This window comes from Phocoena phocoena, chromosome 2 (assembly GCF_963924675.1).
Source record: "Phocoena phocoena chromosome 2, mPhoPho1.1, whole genome shotgun sequence".
Taxonomy (NCBI): Eukaryota; Metazoa; Chordata; class Mammalia; order Artiodactyla; family Phocoenidae; genus Phocoena; species Phocoena phocoena.
Genome location: NC_089220.1, coordinates 165166807 through 165188490, shown reverse-complemented (window position 1 = coordinate 165188490; position 21684 = coordinate 165166807).

Below are 21684 nucleotides of genomic sequence, written 5' to 3'. Positions count from 1 at the left end.
GCAGAGGTTCTAATCCTCACTCTTAAACTGATTATTCCCACTGGAAAGAGCTCACAGTTAGAACATTTGTCCTTTTTATATGTAACACTAACCATTTTTACATTTCATAGCCATTGGAAAAATCAAAGACCCAGCATTGGTAGGACAGACTTATTCTTTGAAAGCAGCAGGACTATCAAACTAATTTCACTTGGCATTGCACTTGACTCAAGGATTTCTCTACCTGTGTTACTGTAAACAAGGTGTTCAGAACAAAAAGAGTGGGGAAAATAAGAGAAGGAGGAAAAAGAAAGAAAGAGTCTGTCAAGTAGAGGAGAGAGGAAAGAGAATGGAATGGTGTGTCTTCTGGAAGTCATGAAAATCATTGAGTTGAGTTTATCGAATATTTTATCTAAATGGTATTACCCAGTGTAAGCCCATCCAAATTCTTTGGAAATTTCTCTGATTGGAAAAAGCAAGTAGAATGATAAAATAGCTGTAGTTAAGTAATGCTGATAATTAGTCTTTAGAGCCTCTTAGGTTGGGAATTTAACATATATTTTGCTTATAGCAACCCAGAAGCCATCTCTTCCAGGCATTTGTCGGCTGCCTCCCCAGCATACATTTCTTTCTATCATTGTCCTAACAAAACCCTGACTTTCCCAGTAGCGAGGTTTAGATGTGACTGACACCACCCCCAGCTCCAGGGTGAGCCCTGATTGGCTTTAGTAATTCAGGATATGCTGTTTTCCAGGCCACAAGGCTCTGTTCAGGAGTAGACATGTGACCCAGTCAGTGCAGTGAGATATAAGATGTTTAGGGGCTCTCTGTGAAAGAATTATGGGAACTTCCTATAAGGTGCTCACCCTCTCCCCTGTTGACCCTCTCCCCTGAAACTAGCAGTCCCAGCTGCAGCTGGCAGAAGTCTTGAGACCTTTATGGGAACCACCTTGGAAATGAAGTTGACTCTGTGACACACAGAGAGGAGACATAGCTGGATCATCTTTGTTAAAATCAATGTCTTTGAGATACAATTAACATAAGATCCAGTGTACCCAATACATATATTGTTCCTTTTTAACTTTTTATTTTGAAATAATTTTAGACTTACAGAAAAGCTGCAGAAGTACTCGGAGTTCCCATAGACCTCTACCCAGATCCCTGATGTCATCACTGCTCAAGGGGTTATAATATCTGTCTTTAACTTGTCACTGTCCACCTTCAAATAATATTATACGGCTTTACATAGACTGTGATTTCACTTAATCCCTTCCTATCCTCTGTGCTATTATCATCATACACTATTTCTCCACGTGGTAAAAACCACAAATACATTGGCATTAATTTTGTTTTGCACAGCCAATTATTTTTTTTATTTTTATTTTTTAATTAATTTTTATTGGAGTATAGTTGCTTTACAGTGTTGTGTTAGTTTCTACTGTATAGCAAAATGAATCGGCTATACATATATCCCCTCTTTTTATGGATTTCCTTCCCATTTAGGTCACCACAGTAGAGTTCCCTGTGCTATACAGTATGTTCTCATTAGTTGTCTATTTAATTATTTTTTAAATAAGGGAAAAAAGTCATTAACATTTGCTCATATATTTACTCTTTCCGGTGTTCTTCATTCCTTTATGTAGATCTGAATCTGTATTAGGGATCATCTTTCAATGGCCTGAAGAATGAACTTGCTTTAATGTTTTTTGTTGTGCAGCTTTCCTGACCATTAATTTTCTGTTTCTCTGTTTGCCTGAACATTTATTTATTTTTTGTCTGTCTTTTTGAAGGATATTTTTCCTAGATATAAAAGTTTAGGGTCTTTTCCCCCCTTTCATCACTTTAGAAATGTTCTTCCTCTCTTCCAGCTTGCATTGTTTCTGATGTCAGTGATTATTCTTTTTTCCTCCTGTGTGTAATGTCTTCCCTCCCCTTCTCCTTCTTCTGCCTTTAATATTGTTTTTCACTGTCTCTCAACAAGTTGATTATAATTTTTTTATTTGACTTGAAAATTGGGGGGCTCTTATTTCTTCAGGCATCTTCACATGACTTCTGTTTTGTCCTTTCCCCTCTTCCTCCACACTCCAATTACAGGAATCTGCACCACCTGATATTCATTGCCCCACAGGATGCCAAGGCTCTGTTCATTTTTATTTTTTCTTTTCCATTATAGTTTATGATGAGATATTGAATATAGTTCCCTACTCTGTTCATTTTTTTTATCCTTTTTTTTTTTCCTCTTCTTGCTTCAGTTTGGGTGGTTTCTTTTGCAGTGCTTTTGAGTTTACTGATCTTTTTCTCCCTGCATGTCTAATCTGCTGCTAATCCTATCCAATAAAATTTTATTTTAAATATTGTATTTTCCACCTCTGGGAAGTTCCATTTCGTTCTTCTTCTTTTTTTAATATATTTATGTTTGGCTGCACTGGGTCCTCATTGCTGCGCATGGGCTTTCTCTAGTTGAGCAGAGTGGGGTCTACTCTTCGTGGCAGTGCGCAGGCTTCTCATTGTGGAGGCTTCTCTTGTGGCGGAGCATGGGCTCTAGATTGCAGGCTCAGTAGTTGTGGCACACGGGCTCAGTAGTTGTGGCTCACGGGCTCAGCAGTTGTGGCTTACGGGCTCTAGAGCGCAGGCTCAGTAGTTGTGGCGCATGGGCTTTGTTCCTCCACGGCTTGTGAGATCTTCCCAGACCAGGGCTCGAACCCGTGTCCCCTACATTGGCAGGTGGATTCTTAACCACTGTGCCACCAGGGAAGCCCCCATCTTGTTCTTTTTAAATATCTTTTTTCTCCTCACTGTGTTCCTACTTTCCCTTACTTTTGTCTTTTTTTTTTTTTTTTTTTTTGCTGTATGCGGGCCTCTCACTGTTGTGGCCTCTCCCGTTGCAGAGCACAGGCTCCAGATGCTCAGGCTCAGCGGCCATGGCTCACGGGTTCAGCCGCTCTGCGGCATGTGGGATCTTCCCGGACCGGGGCACGAACCCACGTCCCCTGCATCGGCAGGCGGACTCCCAACCACTGCACCACCAGGGAAGCCCCCACTGCTTTCCCTTAGATACTTGAACATATTTATAATAGTTGTGTTAAAGCCTTTTTCTGCTGATTTCATCACTGCTATCGTTTCTGGATCTTTTTCTATTTTTTTCCCCAATATTGACTGATTCGTTTATTGGGTGCTGGATATGTTGTGGAGTATCTGAATTTTTTTTTCCTTTGTTTTGTTGACAGGCAGTTATTTGCAAGTCAGTTTGACCCTCTGAGGCTTGTTTATAAGCTTTCTTCGGGTGTGTCTAGAGTAGTGTTTAATCAAGGACGAATCTAATTCTACTAGTTAACATGTGACCCTTCTGGGATCTCTACCTACTGCTCCAAGTGTTCAGCAAGGTCTCAGCATTCTGCAAAGTCAGAACCTGAATGTCTCCCAGCCCTGCATGTTATCTGTGAATTGCTCAGCTTATAAAATGTGCAGATTTACACATTTCTGGAACTCTGCCTGCTGGTCCTCTCCCTGCACCATGGTCTGAGAGAAGATGCTAGTTCCCAAACGTGCCATCTCTGTTAAGCTGGGGAACCTGCCCCACAGCTACCAGCTTCTAATCTATACCATCTCTATGGCCACCCTGACAGACAGATGCTTCATTCCTGCCTCTCTCCCCAATTATGTCAGTTCCGATTAAGTTGTGTTGTTGGAACCTAAATCATACGTGGGACCCTAGCTAGAAGAGGGTCTAGTTTTTCACTTTCCAGTCTGTGAGATCAGGGAGGCACACCCGGAGGAGATTGGTGTGGATGTTGAGCAAACCAATACATATTTAACGCATAAAATATTTAAGACCATCAGAAAAAGACACAGTGAAATTCATTTAACAATCCATAAGTAAACCAGCTTACCGAATGTTCAAGTTTGTCATCCTTGCTTCAGATTATTTTTAAAGACATGACATTTAACCAGAATTGTTTAACAACATATTTGTACTCCTTTGCAGATTTTATTCCCTTCCCCAGGGGTAATCACTCTTTTGAATTTTCATTTATTTTATTGGTATGTTCCAGGAAGATATATCAAGAAAATACAACATACAAGTGTGACTATTATCTCCAATGCCTCATTTTCCATTATTTCTTATCAAAAAAGATTTTTACATGTGTGTAACTCTCGCAGTGGACACCTTCTTTTGGTTTCCTGGTGCATAGCCCTAGCTCTACTCTGAGAAGAGGAAATTTGGGGAAAAGACCTTTTTATTTTTCCAGCTGTGTCATTTCTCTCAGGTACCTGTGGTTCATTGCCCACAGACCGTGAGGGGTTTGCTGCCTCTGCCCATCATTGACTGAGGTGAACAGGGAAGTGCTTCCACCTACTGTCCCATCTCTCACCTCCCTGGACCTGCTCTGAAGTGAATACATACAGGAATCCATGCAGGTTGAAGCAGTTCTTGATTAAGAGGTTTGAACACCTATAGAGTTGGGATATATGGGGACTGGTGTCTGGGAAGGTACATTCACTGAGTCCATAGGTTCCTAGAATATCTAAAATCAAACAGTTCTCACCACTCAAGAGAATCCATTTCTCCTGAACCTGCCCTACCTGTGAAATTTTTCTACTTTTCCATTAACATCCTTTTGACTTTATTTCTTGCAAATGAATGCCCTGACTTTTTAGGCATAGAGAGCATTCACAGCTTCCCTGCCCAGAGTTACTTCACAATGGAGAACCTCAAATCCAATTACTTCAATTCTGAGAGAAAGAGGAAGATGGACCAATGATAGGGGAAGGAAAATCTCAGTGTGAAAACATTTCAAAAAACACATCAACAACCTAGACAAGAGGATGATCTACTTTAAACTCAAGATTTTTCCAGTATGTGAATCGTGGGACCTCCCCACTGCCCTTTTTTTGAACTTCTTTTCCTATATAATTCTATAAAACATACTGTGTCAAGTGACAACCCCCAGCAGTAGATTATAGCATATTTCTGTCAATAGGGAACTGTTATAATATGGTTGTGCTCTATGAAACTGGAGATATGCTTCTAATTACCTCATTTTTCTTTTACTTTCTTTTATTCGGTGCCACACTTATCTCTCCAGATCTGGTTTCTCTGTGGAAGGAACTGATAATTGTGCTCCACAGTGATTTTCTCTATGTTTCTCTCTACCTTTATCTTTGTAAGAGACAATGGTTTGTCTACAAAAGTGTGTTGCCCCACTATTAAATTTTAGAAACCAAGACCTCTTAGAGACATCTAATATGTATCACTTATTTTCAGAGCTGCTTTATCCCTGAGGGCAAAAAAAAAAAGAGAGAGAGATAGCTGACCTAGGCCCCTGAATAGCTGGGGAAACCCTAAATGATTTTTTTCTTAATTTAAAAGATGGCAAAATGATTTTTCTTTTTTTAATTTAAAAGAAGGTGATTTATCTGTGATGAATGGTCAAAAAATAAATGATCAGAGGCCATGTACAATCAACTTGCCCAAGAGTCTGGGTAAAGCACTGGACAAGCACAGAAACTGAGAGGATTGAATCCTGGCTCTTAAACTGAATTTATGTCTAACTTTGGGCATAACATTTTCCTTCTCTGATCCCGTTTCCTTACCTGCAAAAGGGAATAATAATGTCTAACTCATAGATTTTTAAGGGGCATGTGAGGTAAGTTTTTAGATGCACCTGGTACATGGTATTCATTTTTTCTGTTACTTTTTCTATTCATGTTTCCCAAAACATAAATTATTTTGAAGAATAACCTTATACTAATGCTTACAATGATTAATTTTTAGCCTTTGGGGAAATCAAGTCGATGAAAAATTTGCAATAGGAATATTTGACATGGAATTTTTAACTAGTTTTACCATTAGTATTGAAATAGAAAAAAATTTATGTTGACCAGATAGATACTTAACAAAATATTCAAAACCAGAAGAAACCTACAAAGTATTATTTTAAATGTTTTATTACAAATGTTTGCTGCTTATAACATGGGAAATAACATGAAAAGAACAAATTTTCTCATTCATAAACATTTGCCCAGGGATGTCGATATTTTAAGCAGTAATAGATAACTTTATCAGAAGTTTTGTGGAACATCTTTTCCCATTGACTTCAATTATAATTTCAAGGAAAAATATTAGTAGCATCTCTTAAATTTTGTTTCAGGCACATTCTATTTCAAGTTCATGTCATCTTCTGTTTAAGACTGACTGGGCCCAAATAACCATCAATAATTAGTTAGGAGTCACTAAATAAACTATGGTACATCCACACAACAAATGCCTACAATTGAAAAGGACCCCTATATGCTAATATGGGAAAGCTCGCCCTAGCATTAAATGAAAAAGCGAAATGTAAAACAGTGTATGATGTACATATATGTGTAAGGGGTGGGGGGTAAGGATATAAATCTATATCTGCTGTATGTACATTAAGTAATATGGGCAGGATACAGGAGAAGCTCCCTTGCTTCTATTATGGAGGGGAAAAGGGTGGATAGGCACAAAAATAGGAGTGAATTTTGTAATGTATATATGTTAATAACATTTTGATTTTTTTAAATGTGATGGAGTACCTATGAGAATATAGTTTTTTTAAGGCCATGAAAATGACAGAAAAAATACTATTTAGTGGAAAAGCAGGTTATAGAGTAGTACATACAACATGATGCCATTTTTGAAAAATTGCAAGTTTCTGTGTTCATATACATAGAGATATGGAGTGGAATTTTCACCAAAATTGTAATGCATGGTAAAATTTCAGGTCATTTTGGATTTCATATTTATACTTTTCTGAATAATTTAATATCCGTGTTCTAAAAACAGTTAAACTATTAATAAAGGCTGACAAAAATCAAAGAAGCATAGACAAAAAGAAAACAAAAAGCATAGGAGGAAGAAAAGAGGATGGAAGAGGAGATGAGGAAAAAGCGTGGCTATGAAAATACACGTCTTCAACTCCTTCAAGTCTTTGCTCACATTTCCCCTTGTCTGATCTCACAAGTCTATTAACAGTGCCATCTGTACCCCTCCGCCTACCTATCTGATCCCCTTTATTCAGCATTTCTATTCTATTTTTCCATAGCACTTGTCACCTTGCAACACAGTATTTTTAACCTGTTTGTTTAAGTACATTTTTAAAAGCCTGGCATATAGGAGGTGCTCAATAAATGTTTGTTGAATGAGTAAATGAGGTCTCTACTGAAGGTTGGTGCTCTACTTAACTGGATGATAGAACTTCCTTCATTGAGTGATATCCCTGTTGCAGAAGCCTGAGAACTTTTCTCACTTTGAATTTGCAATTCTGTATACAAAAATATAGTTTGTTAAGTCTTTGGGGAATGGTTCAAGAATAAGAAAATTTGTAAATACATTCTGTACATTATCATAAGTCACTAAGGAAGTGATGGTTGAGCTTTCAAACAAGAAAATTGTCACCCTTCTTTTTCATTCTGTTCCTTGGTTCCTATCATATTTCTCTTATTTTCTTATTTGAGATGGATCTTGTTCTTGTTGTGATTGTGATCTCAGCAACATGGGGTCATAGGGAGAGGGGTATGGGATCTGAATGGGCTTGGGGCTGGAAATTGACCCCTTTAGAGAGATCCAGGGGATTGCAGCAAAATCCAGCTTGATCCAAGCAGTGTGATATCCAAAAGGATACAAGAACAAGAATGGTTGGGTAGAAGGGGTCAAAAAAGCGAGACATTTTTGAGAGAACTTAGGAAATGTTCTGAGTCACCATTTTTAAAGACATTTTTGCAGAATATAAATTCCCATAGTTATTAATAGGTTTTATGTAAACAAAAAGGGTTCTGTATTCAAATTAGTTTAAGAAACACTGAGTTCGGTGGTGTTTCTTTAATGCAAGATTTCCCAGAGGCTTTAAGATGCTGCTTTAAAGTGTGAATCTCCAAGAGGGACTTCCATTTGCAGCATTTCCCTTTTTTTTTTTGCTCCTGGAATCCATTTCTCTGCAGATCATCTTGCAGGACAACTCTTTCATCAAGCACATTTGATAGAGGAGACCGGTTAGAACTGATCCCAGGTTTTCTGCCAAGCAGTTTGGGGTTTTTGTCAGGGCTCCAAAGTCACAGGGTCAAAGTGAGCCCTATCTTCCATGGAATGGCAGCAGATCAGAGTGAACAGTCGGGCTTGAAAATCAGGTAGATGTGGTTTGGGAGGCTCCCACAGCCACTTTCTAGATGGGCAGTTTGGGGTAATACACTAATCTTCTGTGATCTTGCATTTCTTTATCTGTGAAATGGGGCTAATAATGCCCCCCTCTAGGGTAGTGGTGAGGACTTAAATGAGATTATATATAAAGCATTAATGCTTAACAGGGAGAAATTTCAATAAAAGAATATAGTTGTATTTAGTATTGGGAAGGGTCTAGGTTTTTTTTCTTAGTGTTGATGTTCTTTAGGCTGGTCCAGCTCTTCATTGGGGTAGGAGTGTTTTGCAACTCAATGGGCACCCCCCTTTCCAAATTTCTCTCTTGACCTGCAGGGTCTGCAATGGCAGAAATGATTTCAGACGCCACAAGACAATGGGCTCAGGCTGTTGCTTTCCTCTAGATCTGGTTGGAGAAGCTCAGGACTGGGTCCTGGTGAGCTTGTGAGTACTGCAGGAGACTGTGGCTCACAATACCTTATTTCTTTTTCCTTTATCCTGCCTTCGCATGACATGTGAAACATCAACACGGAGGCTGACCTTTAGTTAATGTAGCAAACTATATTAGAATAGAGAATTGAGCAGGTGATTATTTCTTACACGTTGCCATTTTTCCCCATCACAATGTCGAAGATTCACTTTACATTAGCCAAGACTTTTTATAACTCCATAGAGAAAATGCCAGGCTGTAGACACGAATAGTCCTGTGATGCTGCTGCATCCTTTTGGACCCAGTGCATTAGACTGCCTGACACATAAAGGGCTATTTATTAACAGGAATCAGTATTACCTACGATAATCATTATCACAAACAATAGCTTTCTTGGCCAGGTCTAGATGACTCTGCATGGGTAGTGACAGTATAACAAAGCATCTGATTTACATGTTTAATTCAATCTAATTTTTTCCTAAACTGCCTTGTTCATTTTTAATGTGTGCTTTATCCAAAAATACTCATTTGCATTTGCTTTTTCTGCTCATAATCGGGTTGTTTGGAGCTAATGGGATCCATGCATATGGCTCTCTCTGATTTGCTTTAATAGGGGACTGCTGGAGCTACACACTGGGTCCATCCAAACATTTTGTCCAGGTTTGAAAGGGGCAGGTGAACACATGACTTCCTCTTACATTTGCTTATGAAAGTTGATATGAGTGCTTTTTAAAGAAAATCCACAAGCATTTACTCTTTTCTACAAAAACACCTTTATTTCTAGCTTTCAATTGATTTTTTTTCAGTCTTTTTACCATTTAAATCAATTAAAATTTCGAATAAGAAAGAACAAGGAATTTGATTAAAATCAAATTACTTTGCTGAAAAGAAAATCCTACTTGGACCTGAACTCTCCTAAATTGTTCACTCAGTCAACAAATATTTATTGAGCACTGGCTGTTGTAAGACATTATGTAAGGTGCAGTGAGTGAGATAAATTAGTCACCATCCCTTTCCTCAGCAGGCCTATAGCTCCATGGATGAAACGAGACTTAGACACAAATGTTTGTAATAACACCTACAAAGGAGTCATAAGGATGAAAGAAAAGGAAAGGAAATAAAATGCAATCCATCATAATTCAGACAAGGAAGAGATTAATTCTTCCTGAGGGAGGATTTGTACATGCTGAGGTGTATCCTTTCCAACATTTTCTGACTCTTTCCATCAATTTTTGATGATGCCCTTGCTCTATGCAACGGTTGGGTTAAAAATTAGAACGAGACATCTCACAGGCCCACGTGCTTCTTAAGGTACACAATATATACAAGAACTTTAAAAATATAGTAATCAAGGTGCTGATTTTGAATGTAAAAGTTTAATTTCTTGTTGCACATATTAACTTAGAAATACCTCTCTTCAACATCAGTATCTACAAAAGTTTGAACTAAGCTTTGAAACACTAGGGAATTAATTCTCTTAATGTTGATGAAGGGCAGAAGAGAGATGATCAAGGCCTGACCTACACAGAGTAGAAGCCACAGGAGTAGTAGATAACAATGCAGGCTGAAAATGTTTGCAAACAGATGCCCTGGAGCACAGCGCTGCCATGAAGGAAACTCGGAACACATGAGTCACTTCCTCACCAAGGAGTGCTAAGGCCAACATTAGCCTGCTGATGAAGAACACAATTTAAAATAAGCTTACTAACTTGGGGAAGTGGTCAGAATTCTTTTTTAAGTTCACTGAAGATAAATGCAGGGTGGTTACCTTCAGGAGCGGGAAATGAACTATGCAAAAAGAAGAGGAAAAGTGACTGGTTACAGGCAAGGATGTCTAAACAGGAGCCAGCAATGGAACTAGATAAGGGGGAGTCAGTCATAACAGCAACTTTTTGTTAGGATGCAAAAACAAGAGCCTGGAAGGACAGCGAGGTCATCCTCCCTTTATGCTTGGGTTTCGCCAAACTTTTCCTAGAGCACTGGGTCCCTTCCTGAGTTCTGTAGTTAGGACACCAAGAACGTGGGGAACATTCTATCCCTAAATTCAGCCAGGATTAGAAAATAAGACCTATGCAAAAAAGTAAGGGTCTGAGATTGTTCAGAAGGGAAAGCCAAGAGGTAACTAGATTGGCATCTTTAATTGGCAAGCTTGTATATATGTATATATAATTCAGCTGTTTCACTAGGGAGGAAACACTTTTTAGCTGCAATATGAATATTTGGGGTTAAATATTCATAGAACTGTCTCAAGTGGGGCCCAAACCCTAGTTTAGACACATTTTTCTCTAAGGTGGACGCCCTCCTTGCTTGCGGGGGGCGGTCAGGGACCTACTGGGGTGGGGGGGTGAGGCAGTCCTTCTCTTCCTGGTTTGAATTAGCTTAACATTGGTTGACATTAGCAGCTAATCTTTTCTTTTTCTTATGATTTTTAAGGCATCCTTCCTCCCCCAGACCTACCTCCTGTTGGTGTTGACAATAACGCTCTGTACTTCCCAGCCCTGATCCAGGCCCTGCCCCTCGCCTGCCTCTTCCCCTCTCTGCCATTGGAGAGACTCCCAACTCCTCTGCTCTCTGTGACCTGCCTTCATGCATCTGGACTGAACCGAAGCCCGCTTCCCACCCCAGGGATGCTTCTTCCCATCACCCTCACATTTCCGCCCCCCCCCCGCCCACCACGTACTTAGGACCAGGAGGCAGGGCTGCCGTCCTCCTGGCCCCTTGCTGCTATGTCCATCCCATGCTAGTGTTTCCTCTTGCAAAAAAAAAAATCTCATTTTTATGACCTTCATAGTTTTCTTCTCTACCTCTCCTTCTTGTCATTGTCTTCTATCAGATTCCTGGCCGCTCCCTTCCCTGTTATTTTTCAAAGTCTTAGCATGTGGCCTGTAAGCCCTGCCACCACCCCCAGATGCTTCAATGCATACGTGACATTTGACGAAATGGCCTCATTCCTCAAGTTCTCCTCTCCAACACTTTACTGCAGGTTATCCACTCCAGTGCACGTACACTGATTGGGTCTTGCCACCCTGCAACTCCTCCACCTTCAGGATCTCTGATGCAAACGCTCTGTGCACATCACTTCTTCCCTCCTGCTCAGCTCCTCCCACTGGGACCATTCTTCAGCCTCGGCAGGACTTCCGCTTCCTTGCTCCAGCCTCAGCCTCACAGGGCAGTGACCTTCTCCTGTCTTGACTTACCTCCTCCTTCAGCAGAGCTATGGTTCAGGATTTTAGAGCGCTTCCGCCAATGCTCCCCACTCCCTTGCCCTTGTCGGTTTTTGTTTCCCTTGTCTGGCAAAATCTCATCCTTGATGAAGCCAACGATCTGCGTCCAGCCCCCAGCAGCTGAACCTTACCAGGAAAGTCACATGAGAGCACGTTGGTTTTACTGTCAACGCATATAAGCTCATCTCAGGTGAACCCACTCACTGCATTTCTCTGATTAACTCACTCTCCTCCTTTCCACAAAAACTACCACCCAGCTTCTCCCCGCTCTTGCGACCAGCTGCCCTCACACCACAGACACAGGCAAACATACACACTCGCCCCTCCCTCACTCTGCAGAAAAACAGCCTGCTACAACACAAGGAAAACTGAAGCTGTGACAGGAGGAGTCTGTCATTGTCTGGATACCAGACGTTCCTCACTCTCCCTTCCCCACCCACCTCCTCAGAATCTTACACTCTCCAGTAACGGCTCCCTCAAGGAGAATCTCTCTCCAAGGTGAATCTTTTTGTCACACTGAAGGGCCTCCCACATACTCAGCCTCTGATGCCCACTCAGCTGTTTCTCCAGCTGTCTCATCACAGCCAAAGCACCTGAGTTTTCTGTCTTCACTGTCTCCCCTTTTATGTCCCACGTGTTCCCCAACTCCTCCTTCTAGCGTCCACTCAGTTCTCCATTAAAACCAGTCTTGCTACGGTCAGCATGACCCTCGTGTCCCTAGATTCAATGGACATTCACAGTCCTCAACTCACTCCATCGCATAGCCGTGTCTAACATGGCTGATCCTGGTCTCATTGTTTGAAACATGCTCTTTCCTGGGCTTGGGTGACATAGAACTCTCTTCTTCTCCTTACCTCTCTGGCTGCCACCTGTCCTTCACACACTCATCCTCCTATACTTGGCCATTAACTATTCAACACACAGTGCCAGGCCCTCTCTCTCTCTCTTTTTTCACTGTGTTCTCTTCCTAACGAACTGATCAATCACAAACATTTGCGGATGACTTACAAATGCCTATATCTAGACCAGACGTTTCATCAGAACTTCAGACCCACCTGCCAACTTGTCATCGCCATGTAGATGTCTCAAAGGTACATATACAGTTCTAGAATTAAATTCATGACCTTACCATCCACCAATCCATGGTCCTCTTCTACTTCCCTTATCTCAGCAAAAGGCACTCCCGTCTTTCCTGTTGTATAAGCCCGATATCTAGGAATCACCCTTAACCTTCCTTTCTTCCTAACTCACATATTTATTCTAACATCTGGTCCTGTTGGTTGTATCTCCTAAACATCTCAAATCCATTCTCAACCTTAACCCAAGCCACCACCACTTGTCTATATGACTTCAGTAGCCTCTTCCTGCAACTACCTAGATCACTACACTCATCTCCCAGGGACACTTTCCCCCTCTCCTCCACTCAGAAGCCGGAGTGATCTTTTGGAAACATAATTCTGGGAATGCCGTTCTTCTGCTTAAAACCCTTCCACAGCTTCCATTGCTCTAAGAATAAAGATGAAACTTGAAACTAATGTATTCAATAAGATTGGATAATCAATTATGCTTGATTTTTTTTTTTAAAAAAAAAGATAAAACTCTTTGTTCTGCTTCTTCAGATGATGCCATGGTGAGCTTTCAGGACATGCTTCTTCATGCCACAGGGCCTTCACTCATGCGGTTCCCTCTGTTTGGAATTGTTACTTCCTTAGTTAAGACTTCCCTTGTGGCTCTAAGTCAGGTCTCCCTACTATCAAATATCCTCGAGTATGGTTCCAGTTTTATAATTATTGGTATGATTGTGTGACTAATGTCTTTCTCCCCTACCAGAGGGGAGCTCTGTGAACACAGGGACCAGGTTGGCCTGGCTCACCACTGTCATGTCCAGTGTCAAGAACAAGGTAGACCATCAATAAACATTTGTTAAAGGAACAAATGAATGCATGGATGCATGACCAGTATTATTATTATTTTTTTAAATTTATTTATTTTTGGCTGCGTTGGGTCTTCATTGCTGCACGGGTTTTCTCTAGTTGTGGCGAGCGGGGGCTACTTTTCATTGTGGTGTGTGGGCTTCTCATTTCGGTGGCTTCATGTTGTTGCAGAGCATGGACTCTAGGTGCAGAGCATGGACTCTAGGTGCAGTAGTTGTGCCACTAGGGCTCAGTAGTTGTGGCTCTCAAGCTCTAGAGTGCCACAGTTGGCGCACGGGCTTAGTTGCTCCGTAGCATGTGGGATCTTCCCAGACCAGGTCTCGAACCTGTGTCCCCTGTATTGGCAGACGGATTTTTAACCACTGTGACGCCAGGGAAGTCCCATGACCAGTATTATTCTGTGAATCCATATGAATATACATTTACTGTCTAATTCATAACTTAATTCTTGGGAAAAGGATAATTTTCTTTAAAATCAGCTCTTAGAATATAGAAGTCACATCCTTTGTTACCCACATGTTCCTCTTAGATTAAAAAAATCTAAATATTCTGTTTGTCTAACAGTTTTATTTCAGATTTCCCTAATGGTATATAATATTATTCCACTTACCATGGAATTTGAAATAAAGGAAATATTTTGGGTTTCAGTTTGAAACTTTTGGGTTCTCTTCTTTTTTCATTCACTGATTTGCACCTAAGCTTCTCCTTTTCCCTACTTAGCAGACTTTGCTTCCTACCAGGGCCTTCCGGGATGGAAAAGGCTGCACTGGGGGTTGGAGCTGCGCCACGGTGGTGACGGGCAGTCACAGTGGTTCATTGTCCCGGGCGGTGCCTGTTACTCTCGGAGCGCAGGACTCCTCAGCCCCAGTTCTGGTACATGTTGTCCTCGCTGCTGTTCCTCTGAGGAGTTGCTTCTCATTCTAAACTTGGCTTGGCAGTCTGAGTTATTCCTATCTTTTTTTTTTAATTGAATTATAGCTGGTTTACAATGTTTCACGTGTACATCAAAGTGATTCAGTTACACATGTACCTATATATCTATTCTTTTTCAGATTCTTTTCCATTATCGGTTTTTACAAGATATTGAATATAGTTCCCTGTGCTCTACAGTAGGTCCTTGTTGGTTATCTATTTTATATATAGTAGTGTGTGTATGTCACTCCCAAATCCTTAATTTATTCCCCCCCTGCTTCCCCTTTGGTAACCATAAGTTTTTTTGGTAACCATTGTTTTTTTGCAGTACGCGGGCCTCTCACTGCTGTGTCCTCTCCCATTGCGGAGCGCAGGCTCAGCGGCCATGGCTCACTGGCCCAGCCACTCCGCGGCATGTGGGATCTTTCTGGACCGGGGCACGAATCCGTGTCCCCTGCATCGGCAGGCGGAATCCCAACCACTGCATCACCAGGGAAGCCCCATAAGGTTGTTTTTTGTGTCTGTAAGTCTGTTTCTGTTTTATGTCTGTGAGTCTGTTTCTGTTTTGTAAATAAGTTCATTTGTATCTTTTTTTAGATGCTACATATAGGTGATATCATATGATATGAGTCTTCCTCTGTCTGACTTCCTTCACTCCGTGCAGCTTCCTTCCCATGCTCCTCTTCCCCCCACCACTTAAGCACTCCTGTCCCTCAGGCCACCACTTTGCATCTCCTTTTAGCACTTTGTCTCCTCTCCTTGAGGACTCTCTACTCTGAAATACGTAATGCCAACTCAGACCTCTTTCCTGATTTGTGGATGCATGTACTCAACACCTACTTGCAGATTTAACCAGTCACCACTGTTTTCATTGAACATAAAGGTGTGACAGGCAAAATAGGATGGATGACAATTCCATAGGAAGCACCTATTCCCAGGGGCAGAGAGCCTTGCAGTGGCCTCCACTTCCCATCACACATAGGATCTACTTGACTATCACCAAGCTGAGGTTATGCTTCCCCTGCAGTGGGCACGGGTTGCAATAATTATCCTCCTGTGTGACAACATCTTTTGGAAATAGAAAGTGACATTCTTGTCACACCACCAGTATAGCCCAAGATACTAGTATGCATGATATGCTCATCTGTGTATTCTCTCTTCTGGGGTTTAGAAAGATACAGGAAAAGTCTTATAACTCCAGAAAAAATTTCCTCACTAATAATATCCATGGAGAAACTGTCATCTGAAAAATCTAATGGTAGAAATATTCAGGCTCTAGCACACAAGTCCGTTTGATCTTTAATGTTGTTTTATAAATTTACCCTTAAAATCGGGTACTATTTACAATTAAATGACTGACTGCAACGTGATTATTAATTATAAAACATCTTCTGCTTTACAAAAGAAACATGATCCCTGGAAGTCCTTGGTTTGGTATTTAATCTAATTAGTGAATTTAATGCATGTCTCTGAGATTGCTCATTTTACACTTCTGCTAAAGGAAGGTGGCTAGCTTGTCAGAAAGACTTACCTACAAATTGGCTAATTAATTACTTCAATCCTTACGCAATGAGATTCACATGGAAATAGAAAAGGGCATTCTAAGGACAAAAGAAGTCCTCATGGCCATCATACTTCTTGTCACCAGCTCTAAAGAAATGTCTATTTGTGGGCATCTAATCAGTAAAAGAACTGCTTGACTATAAAGCAGATTGGCTTCAGGAAAACACATATATACGGAGATTTTTATTACTTCTTATCTAATTAGTGAAAAATATACAGTAGCAAAAACCAACTTTTCAACATTTAATATAAAACTAATGTTCACGGATATGAACAGTGCCTGCATGTAACAATTGAAAAAAACAGAACCAAATTAAAAACAACATCTATGCAAGGTTATTTATACGTTTACCAGACAAAATAGTGGAAGCCTGAGGAATTTAAATCTTAACAAGCTACAGTGATTCAAAAAAGGCCTTCAGGCTGACCTAATGTAGCATTTTACTGAATACAGGGTCTCACCTCTTGTTTTGAACCATATCTAACTAAGCCTGCAATGATAGTTCATAGACCGACCGGGTTGTGCCAGTGTTCCCAGAATCTGGAGAATGATGCCACCATATTGCATGTTACAGAGCCACATCAACTCCATCCAAATTCCCTTCAATTCATAGTCAAGTAGCTAAAACTTCCACATTAAAATAAATCAAGAGTTATTACTGATATGCCTACCAACCACTGGAGTGCTTTTGAGGGGCCCATGCCTTAGATCTCTGTGATAATACATGTTTAATGAAAGATGCCTCTTTGTCAGAAGGTATCATGCAAACTCCATAGTTTACATCTGTACAAGAGCATTCGTGCTCTGAATCATACTTCTGAGCCCATCTCATGTCCCACCTCTCCTCCCAGGACCCCCCATTTGAATGAATGTCAGAATGGATTTGATAACAGATTCAGCAATTTGTTGTAAAGCTGATATCATATGAGAGATAATGATAGAATCTGGCTATTACCTGAGGTTACAATCTTGTCCATCTTGTTGCTTTAGACTCGAACTGTTGCATGTCCTGTGTTGATTATCATGTAGAGGCATACTTCTGCTGCATTCCTAAGGATCAAGGTGCTTTTCCCAAGTTCATCCAAGTTGGTAGAAGAGTTAAATACAGAAAAACGTGTTGGGTGAACAGATCAAAGTGAATATGATTCTGGCCTCTTGTCTGTTGCTGCCAGAGCCCTCACAGATTGGAAGAACTCAAATCAGCTTACATTGTTTAACTAAATGTATTTGGCTAGGATTCCAAGTCACCTTCTTGTGAGACCAAAACGGGAAAAAAATCAGGCCAGAATGCACCCTTCCACGATCAGATTTTTAAAATAGGAACTCTGCAGTATGGATGCCAGTTAGGGAATGTTGGTTTTGGGGTTAGCAGCAAAGCAGGTATAATTCTCCCCAGCTCTGGGCCTTTTGTTTGTTTTTTTCACATCAAGACAGTGGGGAAAAAAATGACATTTAACTTTTATGAGTTTAAGCAGTTCAATCTATAAGATGTTGGAATGGTTATAAAATGTAATACTAATGACAAAAATAATCCTTCAAGATAAGATAAACCTTGCAGAAACATAACATGATGCTGCTAATTATGTCCATCCAAAATGCCATATTGTATCAACTAAAAGTAGGAATTGAAGAAACTAAATCCTGCTAAATTTTTTATTAGACCCCCCCAAAGGAAGTCAGTAATTCTTTCCATTAAAATATGATGTACTTATTGACATTAAAATGAGAGAAGGACTTCCCTGGCGGTCCAGTGATTAAGACTGTGCGCTTTCACTGCAGGGGGCATGGGTTTCATCCCTGGTCGGGGAACTAAGATCCCACATGCCACATGGCGAGGCCAAAAAAAAGACAGAGAGGGAGGGGGGGTGGGAGAGAGAGAGAGAGAGAGAGAGAGAGAGAGAGAGAGAAGTCCAGGTGTTTTTAATTTACAGGAAAATGCTAGCAGAAAAATAAGCAGTGTATGGTGAGCACTGTGGGCGCCACCCAGACCCCCTCTTCAGGAAGGGGACTGTCATTCCCTGCAGCTGCTGGGAGTGCTGCCCACTGAAGGCTCAGGCCGGGTCTTTCCCAGGAAGTGCCCTCCCCTGGAGGAACTTCCTTGCCCTTAGGACATGACCACATGACCCCTCTCCAGGGGCAGCCCATACCCATGACTGGCCAATGCAGGAGTATAAATCCCTACCCACCTGCCAACCCTCCCTCTCCCCTCCCCCACACCTCAATTTGGAATGTTCTAGAAGGGCCACCCTCATCTCAGAGCTCCAAGTAGATGAGACTGAGGCCTCTGATGCAACTACACCGAAGTTCAGCTTCCTCCTCAGCCCAGTCCTCTACTCCTCACACTGCTCCTGAGTGCACTTTCTAGCAAACTTCCTACAGGCAAATCTCCTCCTGTTTCTTGGGGAACCTGACCAGTGACAATTTGTGACTTCCAAATCACTCTAGGGAATAAAGGGCAAAGTACAGCTAAACTAAAATTTAAAATGAAACCAAAAATAATTTTTATAAAGAGTATTTTTGTAACTGAAAGCATGAAATGAGCTAACAAGATAAATGTGTATGTTAAAATCTCCTCTATTAGAAGACAAAGACTCCCCTAATGGATCAAAAAAACGAAATCTAACTGTGTCCTATTTTGTCAGTGTTATTTATTTCATAGATATCAGCTGAGGTCATCTTGACCTTTTAAAATTAAAATAAAATTGGCTCGAGCCTTTAGTTCTGTGTCCCTGGGGAAGCACAGTGCCCTCCTCTGATACTTCTTCGAATTCCTGGGCACTTACACTGTCACCATCACTTCTGTTCACCCCTGGACACTTGATCTCATTCATGACTCACCATGGTTGTTTTCCTCTCTCCATGCCCCGCCACCCCGGCTCAAGCCCTTTCCTTGATTCTCCCACAAACCTCTCACACAAAGCAGAGGTGTGCAGTCTGTTCCATTTAGCTGAGGTTGGGGAGATTGTTTTAAACCACAGTGATTCAAACAACTTAAAACTGGATTTGATATTCATATACTTAAAGTTCTTTGATGTCTGGAAGCAGCTTCTCATGGTTGTCTCCTAAATATAGACAATTCCCCTTCTAAACAGAGCTCTAGAATCAAGTAATAAAATATTTTTCATCCTAGTTTCTTAGTAGAAAAAAATTCGAAAACTACTGAAAAGTCCAACAATAGGTGAAGAGTTACTTAAATTAAGGGCACTCCATATGGTGGGAAACTGGAGACACTTTAATATTTCTTTGTCAAATAATATTTAATGGCTTGGTAAAATGTGCTTGGTATTAGAAGTAAAAATAGTTAAAAAACATAATTGTGTGTAGACAATTGTGTAGTTTGTGCCCCAAAATATATATAATTTGATGTATATTAATATATATTAAATGTATATTAATAAAATTAATTAATATATACATTTAATGTACATTAATAAAAAAGATTGGAAGGAAATATACTGAATGGTTAACTGTAGTTTCTAGGTAGTGAGATTAATGATCATCTATTTCATTTTTTATAATTCTCTGAATTTTTTAATTTAAAAAAATGAATACATACTTCTTTTAGAATTAGGCCTAATAAGCCATGCTATTTTGAAATCCTTACTGGGGATTTACTGTGGGGATTAGAAATACCTTAATTAATTAATTAATACCTTAATTAAATACCTTCATTAATAAATTAATTATTTGGGGGTTGGAAAAAAGCAATCATTTATATTAATTATCCTCAAACCTGTTAATTTTTTTATAAGGATGGGAAATCAGGGCCTTCTGTAAAGGATGGCAGTATTTCCCATTGTTTTGCTGAGTACTTGTTGAGAGAGAGAAGGAAGAAGGTGGGGGGTTGATTGACACCTAGAAAGTAATAAAAATTAACTGATTGATTCTATACTCTGAAATTCCTAGATGGTAGGATTTTGTATTAAATACAATTAATTTGCATTTGTAATACAATTGTATTAAATACTATTTTGTATTAAATACAAAGAGTATTTCTGTTATCACAGGTGCAGTTGTCTAGTTTATTTTTTTATGAATTCTCTATCAACTAGTTGTAAATCATAGAAGTAATGTGTTCTCGTTTAAACTGAAAAACCATGAATGTTGTTTTTCTAAGATAACCTGAAATCTAAATTACAGAAACAGGTGTATTTACAGTGCTGCCATGGTCTCCTCTGTGGAATGGTAATAGTAGTAACTAGGTCGCTGAGAATTATCAAGATAAGACCAAGAAAGTACAGTGTTCTCCCTTGAGGGTCCGGATAGGACTTTCCCTCCACATCACACATTTCCCCTCCCTCCCTGCTGCCGTTCCTCAAACGCCCTCCCCCATAACCCCCATTGAAGTGGCTTCCCTGTAACATAACCGTGCACTGTGTGCTCAGATGAACCAGCCTACCGTCCGGGGAACGTGAAGGAGCTCATGGATTGCGTCCATTGAGAAAGGCACTGGCTTCCAGTTAATAAGCCAGTGCTCCACTAAGAAAACAAAAGATGAATAATGGGCTAAAGCAGCTCTTATTAAGACGTCTTGTCTTTCATAAAGTCTGAGGAAACGGAAAGAGGAAAAGTATTTTTCCTAATTGGCTTCAAATTTTCCTTTCACCCACTAATCAAAATCTATTAGGAAGGAGACACGGATTTCTTGTTCTGGCATTTTCCTCATCTCAGGCCAGCAACACCCTCTTTGTCAAGGCAGAGCTTGATTGGTTGGATCCAAAGTCACCATGTTTCCTAAAGTGGGGCTTGGAGAAGCACCAAAGATCTTAAAATGCAGACCCCAGGCCTTCCCCCAGAAATTCTGACTCAGCAAATCCAAAGCAAGCCCGGGAATCCTCATATTTTACAAGCTTGCCACTGATTCCCATACACATGAAAAGCTAAGAACCATATAGCAATGCTATGTGACCGTTTTAACAAACTCTTGGCAATTTTGAAGTGTGAAACTGGTAACTTCCTAAGGCCTGTGGTTCCCAGGACCTCTGTTTTTACAGATAAAAACCTACAGAATGTTTTTATCCCTTTGAAAAAACATCTTGCTTTATGAACTATAAGTCCTTAGGAAACTGGTGAGAAGGGTGGAAATCTCAAGAAATCATCTACTCTCTCTCCTTCCAGCCAGAATGAATAGAAATTTGGTGCCATCATGGAGATTATGCTTTTTGTTCCGTTAGTTCAGAATGTATGTTTTAAAATAGCTTTTGCTGTGACTGTATACATCAATATCAGAATTATCCATAATTACTACACATGTACATGTGTGTATATGTGTGTGAGCTCTTCAGCCCCCAAGCCACTAGTAAGACCTAGAACACACTTTTTAAAAAGCTTTTTTTTATGATTATAAACATGATACAGAGTTACACAAAATTCAAATATTACAAAAATATTCAAGGTAGAAAATGAAAATCTACCATAATCCCCAAAGCAATCTCTCTGTATATGTACATATGTGTATGTACATATATATATATATATGTGTA